This window comes from Rhinoderma darwinii, assembly GCF_050947455.1.
Source record: "Rhinoderma darwinii isolate aRhiDar2 chromosome 5 unlocalized genomic scaffold, aRhiDar2.hap1 SUPER_5_unloc_48, whole genome shotgun sequence".
Classification (NCBI taxonomy): Eukaryota; Metazoa; Chordata; class Amphibia; order Anura; family Rhinodermatidae; genus Rhinoderma; species Rhinoderma darwinii.
Window position 1 is genome coordinate 455,560 of NW_027461807.1, and position 9,977 is coordinate 465,536.

Consider the following 9,977-nt stretch of genomic DNA (forward strand, 5'->3'; position numbering starts at 1 on the left):
GCAAACACAAATAGCACTTTTGGAATCTGATTTTAGTCAACACATAAGGGAAGGGTGCACCGGTCCTGGAAATACTGCAATACCAGGTCAATGCGTGGAGTGGACAGAGCAAGCTCTATTTCCATCTCCCTGTTCTAAAAATCCATTTAATATATGGTCCCCAGATAGGGGACGTATCAGATATTAAACTGATAAGAACAGATTTTTTTTTTTTTTTCTTTTTCTACTCAGATTTGAAATCTTAAAACGCAAAACATAGGTTGAAAGTCTTAGATTTCATCAAAACCATCATTGTAGTATGAATATATAATTTTCATGATCTTATCCATTTTTTAATTGTTATTATTACTTTTTTTCTCTTTTTTTAATATGTTTTGTTTTCTTTTTTTTTTTAATTATATTTTAACTTTTTTTTTTTTTTTTTTACAGGTATAACAAAGAAGAAAACAATACAAGATTACACATCACAAGGTAAGTACATTCCACATTTCTGGTTTCCAAATCTCATTTGCTCTCACAGTACCTAGTAATAATTTATCTCTCCAAAAATATACATACAGATAGCTTAAACATAGTTTAAGACAGTTTTCAACAGATATCTGATCTCTTTTAAATAATACAATATTTCTTGCTTTCCATAAAGCCATCTTAACACATGTAAATATTAACCATACGACTTTAAAATCCTCTTTACCAATGCCCAATCCATAAAAGATCATATTAAAATCAAAATGATCAATTTTGCTCAAATATTTAACTAAGATGCTAACTTTCCTCCAAATCTTTTGTGCAAATGAGCAATTCCAAAAAATATGCGTTGGCGTTTCACTTCCGCTACATCTTACTCTTGGGCATCTTTCATGTCTTACCAAACCTCTTCTATGCTGAAATTCTCTTGTAGGTAAGCAATCCTTCAACATACACCACAACAGGTCCTTATGTTCGTTAGACAAGTAAAACAGGTTAACATTGATCCAAATACCTTGTACAATTCTTACAGAGAAACCTGTTACAGAACTCATAATTTTCCTCTCATCTAAGATCTTTAACACTTTTCTATGATTAGTAATAATACTTAAGTCAGATTTTAACAACTCAAACTCCCTTAAAATTTTCTCTAAAATAATATAATGTTCTGGTGGTAAAAACTTATATGGTCTGTTTAAGTCAATTTCTAACCACTTGTATTTCCTTATATAAAACCCAAGATTATAAATAAGAAAAGTTTTTATCTTTGAACTGGGCCCCAATAAAGTGCTTGTACAATAGGCCAAATATTTAATATACAAAAAAGACCTAATATCGGGGAAGCCTTTCCCTCCTTTATTCTTAGGTTTATACAACTCCTCCCTTTTGACTCTTTCCATATTTGATTTCCATAGGAAATAAAAACAGATTTTAATAAGTTTTTTCATGATATTATTTGGGGGGATAAAAACAGCAGATATGTACAAAATCATGGGGAGTAAAACCTGTTTTATGATCAAAATTTTACCTTCAAGAGTCAAAGTTCGCAAATTCCAAAAGGAAATCTTTTTCCTTACCCTTTCCAGCAAGGATTCCCAATTTTTTATATTCCCACAAGATTCTGAAAAATAGATACCTAAAATCTTCATGTCATGCATTTTAAGCAACTTACAATCAGGTTCAAGGGTAAATTTCCCAATTGTTAAAACACCGGTTTTATCTAAATTCACTTTGAAACCTGATGCTCCACAGAACCAATCCACTGTTCTTAAAACCCTATTAAAACTTCTAAGATCACGCACCAAAACTGTCACGTCATCCATATATGCAATAACTTTAACTTGTTCATTTTTACAGCCCGGGATAAAAAAACCGTTAATTACTTTATCTTTTCTAAAGGCCTCTAAGAGGGGTTCAATTGCACATATAAATAAGATAGGTGACAGAGGGCAGCCCTGTTTCACCCCACATCGAATATGAACTTTATCAGATAAGGAACCATTAACTGAAATTTTACTAAAACCTCCATTGTATAAGATTTTAATACGATTAATAAAACCCTCTGAACATCCTAATTTGCTTAAAACTGTGAATAAGAAATCGTGTGAAACTCGATCATAAGCTTTTTCAAAATCAAAGGAGATCAAAGCTAAATCCTGATTGCGGTCCTTGCTGTCCCAAATAATATCCCGTAGCAAAACCAAAGAATCGACAATTTTTCTTTTTGGCACAGCGCATGTCTGGTCAACCCCAATTATTGATGCTATCACTTTTTTTAAACGATTCCCTAACAATTTTGCATAAATTTTATAATCGGTGTTCAGTAGCGTAATTGGCCTCCAATTCTTGATTAATTTTTTATCACCTTTTTTAAAAATTAAAACAATAAGACCCTCCAACCAGGACTCCGGGATTATTAATGAAGATTCAATTTGAGAAAAAACTTTGAACACATCCTCACCTATTACATCCCAAAATTTTTTATAGAATTCTATTGGTAGACCATCCATACCAGGGGTTTTTAAATTCTGAAAACTATTAATCGTATCTAATATTTCATTTTTAGTAAATTCCTCCTCTAGAAACATCATCTCATCAGTGCTAAGCTTTTTATCTAACAACCCCATAAAATGTTCCTTTAAAGAGGCATCAAGCACCTTTTCGGAAAATAATTCCTCATAAAAATTTTTTGCTTTTAATAATTTTTCTTCACGGTTTGTTTCCCCTTCTAGACACTCAATAAAATCTTTTTTCCCGTTAATTTTTTTAAAAAAGAAATGAGAGCATTTCTCATCCTTTTCAAGGATTCTTACACGAGAGTTGAAAATAATCTCTTTCCCTTTTTCTTTTAATAAATTTTTTATCTGACTTTTTACATCCTCAATTTGATCATCCATTTCTATACCATTGTTTCTAAATAGGTAAAAACACTGGAGCCTAGAACTAAGATCAATGTATAGTTTCTTTTTTGCATAGGCTATCTTCTTCCCATATTTAACAAAGAAGGTTTTAAAACCCCTCTTCATGAAATCCCACCACTCCAATACATTATTAAACTCGCCCTCTTTTTGTTTTAGTTTATCATAAAACTTACAGAATTCTTCTTTAACCTTACTTCCTTCCAAGAGGGACACATTAAGTTTCCAGTGTGATGGCACCTTACCTTCTGAAACCTCATAATTTAGTGTACATTCAATTAACTTGTGATCTGAAAAACAACTGTCAAAGGATTTAAAAGAAGAACACATCAAATCACTAGATACAAAAATATAATCTAGTCTAGATGAGCATCCACGATTACTCCAAGTAAGCTCATTCTCTTTCCTTTTTCCACCTAGTTCCCAGGTATCTTTAAGGTTACAGGCAGAAAGAATATTTTTCAAAACAGATACTGATCCTTCTTTTTTTTTACAGATTTGGCAGTTAAAATCACCACCAATGATGATGGGATCTGAACCAACAATAAACAACTGTAGTAACTCAAAAAGGTGAATTCTCAATTTTTTTTCTGTATTTGCATATATGCAAAAACACTTGATTTTTTTGCTATCTTTTAAAACCTCCACCATAAGTATGCGCCCTGGGTATATTTCTTCATGCCTAACAATTTCCCAATCTTTAGAACATAAAAAACCTATCCCGTCACTTTTGAATTCGTTTCCACCTGAAAAACAAGATTTACCTTTCCATATACCTTGTAGATACTTATAACATAATCTCTTTTCTAAATTACATTCCTGTAAGAAAACAAAGTCATAATTTTCATTATTAAAAAAATCATAAATGGCTGTACGTTTATATTGGTTATTAAACCCCTGAACATTCAGGGAGGCAGCCCTGATCATCTTTTAACCAAGATGCCAGGGCTTTCTCCCCCGCCCTCATCGATAAATGGTGGAGAAGTATCAATCTTCAGATCTTCAGCTCCAGATGAGTCAGAGGGAGAAATATCTCCAAGAAGATCATAAACCTTGCTTTTCTTCCCACTTTGGTCAGTCTCTTCATCACTCACTTTCTCTTCTTCTCTAGTATATCTTTTTAAACTTTTTGTTGCCACCTCCATCTCCTCCTGAGCACCAGACGAACCTGCTTGCCCAGGGGGTGAAAGGGGAGTCTCCAACACCACAGTTAATTCCTCTTTTTTCTTCTCCTTTTTCTCTTTTGATATTTTTTTCTCTTTTTCTACCACTGAAGCCTCCACACCTGAGGATTTTGTTTTCCCCTGGGAGCTCTTTTTATCCTTCTTTTTTTCCTCTTTTTTTTCCTTGCCCTTATTCTGTACCACAGAACCTATAGGAGCCTGCGCCTCTTCTGGAGGCACGAAGTCCTCATCTGACAAAATTTCCTCCACTCTTTTTTTAGGACAATCTGTTTCCTGATGAACGGAATCATGGCATTTCATGCAACGCTTACAGGCCATGTCAGCATGTCCATATTTGCGACATCTACGACAGTATTGGGGCATCCCCGTAAAAAAAAGATAACCCCTACTCCTGTTGATGAAAATAATAGGGGGTGGTCTCAGAACACCCCCCTCAGCAGTCGGATCTTTTTTAAAGACCACACTGTAGATCCTTTTCCCATTCCATGCACCGAAATTAGTAATCCCATGTTTCTTAAGGGTCACCTTCTCACAAAAGTTGTACAAAAAAGATGTGACTTCCATATCAGAAATAAATGGGTTGTACATTTGCACTGTCAGCAGTTTATATTGATATTGAAACAAAGGAAGGACCTTTACTCCCTCCAACATAGCATGTCCTCTATTTCGCTCATAGAGAGCATACGCTGCTTCACAAATCCCACAAGAGTTCAAAGTAACATCGTGAATTCCACGGGAGTTAAACGATTGAACACAAAAATAATCCCCATCCTTGATCTTCAGGATAGGACCAAACACATTGGAATAAAGAAACCCCAGTTCTTTTACCTGGCGGTATTGCGGCGAGATGACAAAACGAATCGTGTCCTTCAAAGGAGTATCATCCGCAAAGAAGTCCTGGAAATTATCCGATCTTCCTTCCATCGTTCCAAATGAAAAATATACTCACAGCCCAGAAATCCAAGCTCGATCGCCTCCTGATCCAAATCGATAATCCAGAATCCCACGTCCAAAGAATTTCTCCCTCCACGAAAAGAATCCGGATCCTCCTAAGGAAAAGGCACTACAGCTTTCAGCCACCCCTCAATAGCAGCAGTTCGGTCCGAAAACCGAAAAGGCCGAGCAGGTAGGTTTCCACTGTAGGAACCTTGCCTAATGGTTTCAAACCCACTACAGATCTGAGCCAAAAGGCCGAGAAGCGATAACCCGAATGGGCCGGCCGTTGCCCGAGCCTGTCCCATACTGCTGTTCACCCCTTGCAGCGATTCAGCCTACTTCTAGGCAATTCCATGGGGCCCTGCAGGCTCACACACATTTACAGCTACTAAGCGGGAGGTGAATAAAGGCCGGAGAGGAAGCCAGACAGGATTTGCTTCTTTTGCTTGCACCACAATGCAGTGCTGAAAGAGGAGGAATCTACATAAAAACGCCTTCCTGGCAACGCCCAAATGCCCTGCTGCCATGCAGATAAACACTGGCAGCGGCAGCAAGTGCATGCCCACAGCCACCCCTTGTTCCTTCACACCTTGTATCAGCTTTAATCCAGTCCAGTCCGGTGCTGCCTGCTGAGCAGCACTGACCAACACTGCCTGGGCCCAGGCTTTTATCTCTGAGGCCCCATTATGATGTCAGAAAGCTGGCTCTGGAATCCTGAGGGCTCCACTATGACACGTGCAAAGTTCCGTCTGAACTTTATATAAGACGGTGAGGCTCAGTCAGTCACTCAGTGTTGCCTGAGAGGGCAACACTGCAACAGCCGGCCGCCAGGCTGTCTTTTTTTTGCACAGCTAGTTGCCTCCAGGAGGCCACAAGAGGGAGACAAGGGACTGCAAAATGGAAAATAGGCATCCACCAACTTTACAGACAACTTGTTCTCCTTGCTCCTACAACCTCCATCCTTGCACAGTTTGTTATTCTTCTAGGTAACATAGTAACAAATCCAAATTGCTGCTCTCTTTGTAGGCAAGCAAGGCTTTGTTGCAACTGCAATTCTTACTTCTTCTTGAAATGTAGGGACGACAGTACATTCCATCACATCCATGTAGTGTACACAGGTAGGTCCATTGTGGCGGGCAGGCGAGCGGGCGGGCTGCTTTATTGGCTGTTTGCTGTTCCCCTACTCCACTCCACTATTTGACTGTTGTGCTGCATCAATCAATCAATCAATCAATCAATCAATCAATCAATCAATCAGTGGCTGGCTCAGGTGCAGCTCTTTAACTTACCTAAAAGGGAGGGCGGAGAGAAGACAAGGAAGGTGAATGAGCTGTTCCAATGTGAAATGCCGGAAACACAGACACACAGACGACACAAAACAAGAGGTGGCAATCTATTCATTAATTGCATTTAATCAATGAGCTCATTATCACTCATGCATTGTCCAACAGGTGTTGAAATAATGGGATTAAAAGGGGAGATCCCATCAGAAAGACAAAAACAATAGCAAACACAAATAGCACTTTTGGAATCTGATTTTAGTCAACACATAAGGGAAGGGTGCACCGGTCCTGGAAATACTGCAATACCAGGTCAATGCGTGGAGTGGACAGAGCAAGCTCTATTTCCATCTCCCTGTTCTAAAAATCCATTTAATATATGGTCCCCAGATAGGGGACGTATCAGATATTAAACTGATAAGAACAGATTTTTTTTTTTTTTTTTTTTTTCTTTTTCTACTCAGATTTGAAATCTTAAAACGCAAAACATAGGTTGAAAGTCTTAGATTTCATCAAAACCATCATTGTAGTATGAATATATAATTTTCATGATCTTATCCATTTTTTAATTGTTATTATTACTTTTTTTCTCTTTTTTTAATATGTTTTGTTTTCTTTTTTTTTTTAATTATATTTTAACTTTTTTTTTTTTTTTTTTTACAGGTATAACAAGGAAGAAAACAATACAAGATTACACATCACAAGGTAAGTACATTCCACATTTCTGGTTTCCAAATCTCATTTGCTCTCACAGTACCTAGTAATAATTTATCTCTCCAAAAATATACATACAGATAGCTTAAACATAGTTTAAGACAGTTTTCAACAGATAGCTGATCTCTTTTAAATAATACAATATTTCTTGCTTTCCATAAAGCCATCTTAACACATGTAAATATTAACCATACGACTTTAAAATCCTCTTTACCAATGCCCAATCCATAAAAGATCATATTAAAATCAAAATGATCAATTTTGCTCAAATATTTAACTAAGATGCTAACTTTCCTCCAAATCTTTTGTGCAAATGAGCAATTCCAAAAAATATGCGTTGGCGTTTCACTTCCGCTACATCTTACTCTTGGGCATCTTTCATGTCTTACCAAACCTCTTCTATGCTGAAATTCTCTTGTAGGTAAGCAATCCTTCAACATACACCACAACAGGTCCTTATGTTCGTTAGACAAGTAAAACAGGTTAACATTGATCCAAATACCTTGTACAATTCTTACAGAGAAACCTGTTACAGAACTCATAATTTTCCTCTCATCTAAGATCTTTAACACTTTTCTATGATTAGTAATAATACTTAAGTCAGATTTTAACAACTCAAACTCCCTTAAAATTTTCTCTAAAATAATATAATGTTCTGGTGGTAAAAACTTATATGGTCTGTTTAAGTCAATTTCTAACCACTTGTATTTCCTTATATAAAACCCAAGATTATAAATAAGAAAAGTTTTTATCTTTGAACTGGGCCCCAATAAAGTGCTTGTACAATAGGCCAAATATTTAATATACAAAAAAGACCTAATATCGGGGAAGCCTTTCCCTCCTTTATTCTTAGGTTTATACAACTCCTCCCTTTTGACTCTTTCCATATTTGATTTCCATAGGAAATAAAAACAGATTTTAATAAGTTTTTTCATGATATTATTTGGGGGGATAAAAACAGCAGATATGTACAAAATCATGGGGAGTAAAACCTGTTTTATGATCAAAATTTTACCTTCAAGAGTCAAAGTTCGCAAATTCCAAAAGGAAATCTTTTTCCTTACCCTTTCCAGCAAGGATTCCCAATTTTTTATATTCCCACAAGATTCTGAAAAATAGATACCTAAAATCTTCATGTCATGCATTTTAAGCAACTTACAATCAGGTTCAAGGGTAAATTTCCCAATTGTTAAAACACCGGTTTTATCTAAATTCACTTTGAAACCTGATGCTCCACAGAACCAATCCACTGTTCTTAAAACCCTATTAAAACTTCTAAGATCACGCACCAAAACTGTCACGTCATCCATATATGCAATAACTTTAACTTGTTCATTTTTACAGCCCGGGATAAAAAAACCGTTAATTACTTTATCTTTTCTAAAGGCCTCTAAGAGGGGTTCAATTGCACATATAAATAAGATAGGTGACAGAGGGCAGCCCTGTTTCACCCCACATCGAATATGAACTTTATCAGATAAGGAACCATTAACTGAAATTTTACTAAAACCTCCATTGTATAAGATTTTAATACGATTAATAAAACCCTCTGAACATCCTAATTTGCTTAAAACTGTGAATAAGAAATCGTGTGAAACTCGATCATAAGCTTTTTCAAAATCAAAGGAGATCAAAGCTAAATCCTGATTGCGGTCCTTGCTGTCCCAAATAATATCCCGTAGCAAAACCAAAGAATCGACAATTTTTCTTTTTGGCACAGCGCATGTCTGGTCAACCCCAATTATTGATGCTATCACTTTTTTTAAACGATTCCCTAACAATTTTGCATAAATTTTATAATCGGTGTTCAGTAGCGTAATTGGCCTCCAATTCTTGATTAATTTTTTATCACCTTTTTTAAAAATTAAAACAATAAGACCCTCCAACCAGGACTCCGGGATTATTAATGAAGATTCAATTTGAGAAAAAACTTTGAACACATCCTCACCTATTACATCCCAAAATTTTTTATAGAATTCTATTGGTAGACCATCCATACCGGGGGTTTTTAAATTCTGAAAACTATTAATCGTATCTAATATTTCATTTTGAGTAAATTCCTCCTCTAGAAACATCATCTCATCAGTGCTAAGCTTTTTATCTAACAACCCCATAAAATGTTCCTTTAAAGAGGCATCAAGCACCTTTTCGGAAAATAATTCCTCATAAAAATTTTTTGCTTTTAATAATTTTTCTTCACGGTTTGTTTCCCCTTCTAGACACTCAATAAAATCTTTTTTCCCGTTAATTTTTTTAAAAAAGAAATGAGAGCATTTCTCATCCTTTTCAAGGATTCTTACACGAGAGTTGAAAATAATCTCTTTCCCTTTTTCTTTTAATAAATTTTTTATCTGACTTTTTACATCCTCAATTTGATCATCCATTTCTATACCATTGTTTCTAAATAGGTAAAAACACTGGAGCCTAGAACTAAGATCAATGTATAGTTTCTTTTTTGCATAGGCTATCTTCTTCCCATATTTAACAAAGAAGGTTTTAAAACCCCTCTTCATGAAATCCCACCACTCCAATACATTATTAAACTCGCCCTCTTTTTGTTTTAGTTTATCATAAAACTTACAGAATTCTTCTTTAACCTTACTTCCTTCCAAGAGGGACACATTAAGTTTCCAGTGTGATGGCACCTTACCTTCTGAAACCTCATAATTTAGTGTACATTCAATTAACTTGTGATCTGAAAAACAACTGTCAAAGGATTTAAAAGAAGAACACATCAAATCACTAGATACAAAAATATAATCTAGTCTAGATGAGCATCCACGATTACTCCAAGTAAGCTCATACTCTTTCCTTTTTCCACCTAGTTCCCAGGTATCTTTAAGGTTACAGGCAGAAAGAATATTTTTCAAAACAGATACTGATCCTTCTTTTTTTTTACAGATTTGGCAGTTAAAATCACCACCAATGATGATGGGATCTGAACCAACAATAAACAACTGTAGTAACTCAAAAAGGTG

The 9,977-nt window shown here is 35.6% G+C and overlaps 2 pseudogenes; both read right to left on the reverse strand.

Moving 5' to 3' along the window:
- Positions 1-49: 49 nt before the first annotated feature.
- LOC142695677 (U2 spliceosomal RNA) lies at positions 50-253 on the reverse strand (annotated as a pseudogene).
- Positions 254-6,560: 6,307 nt separating this feature from the next.
- LOC142695686 (U2 spliceosomal RNA) lies at positions 6,561-6,771 on the reverse strand (annotated as a pseudogene).
- Positions 6,772-9,977: the final 3,206 nt, after the last annotated feature.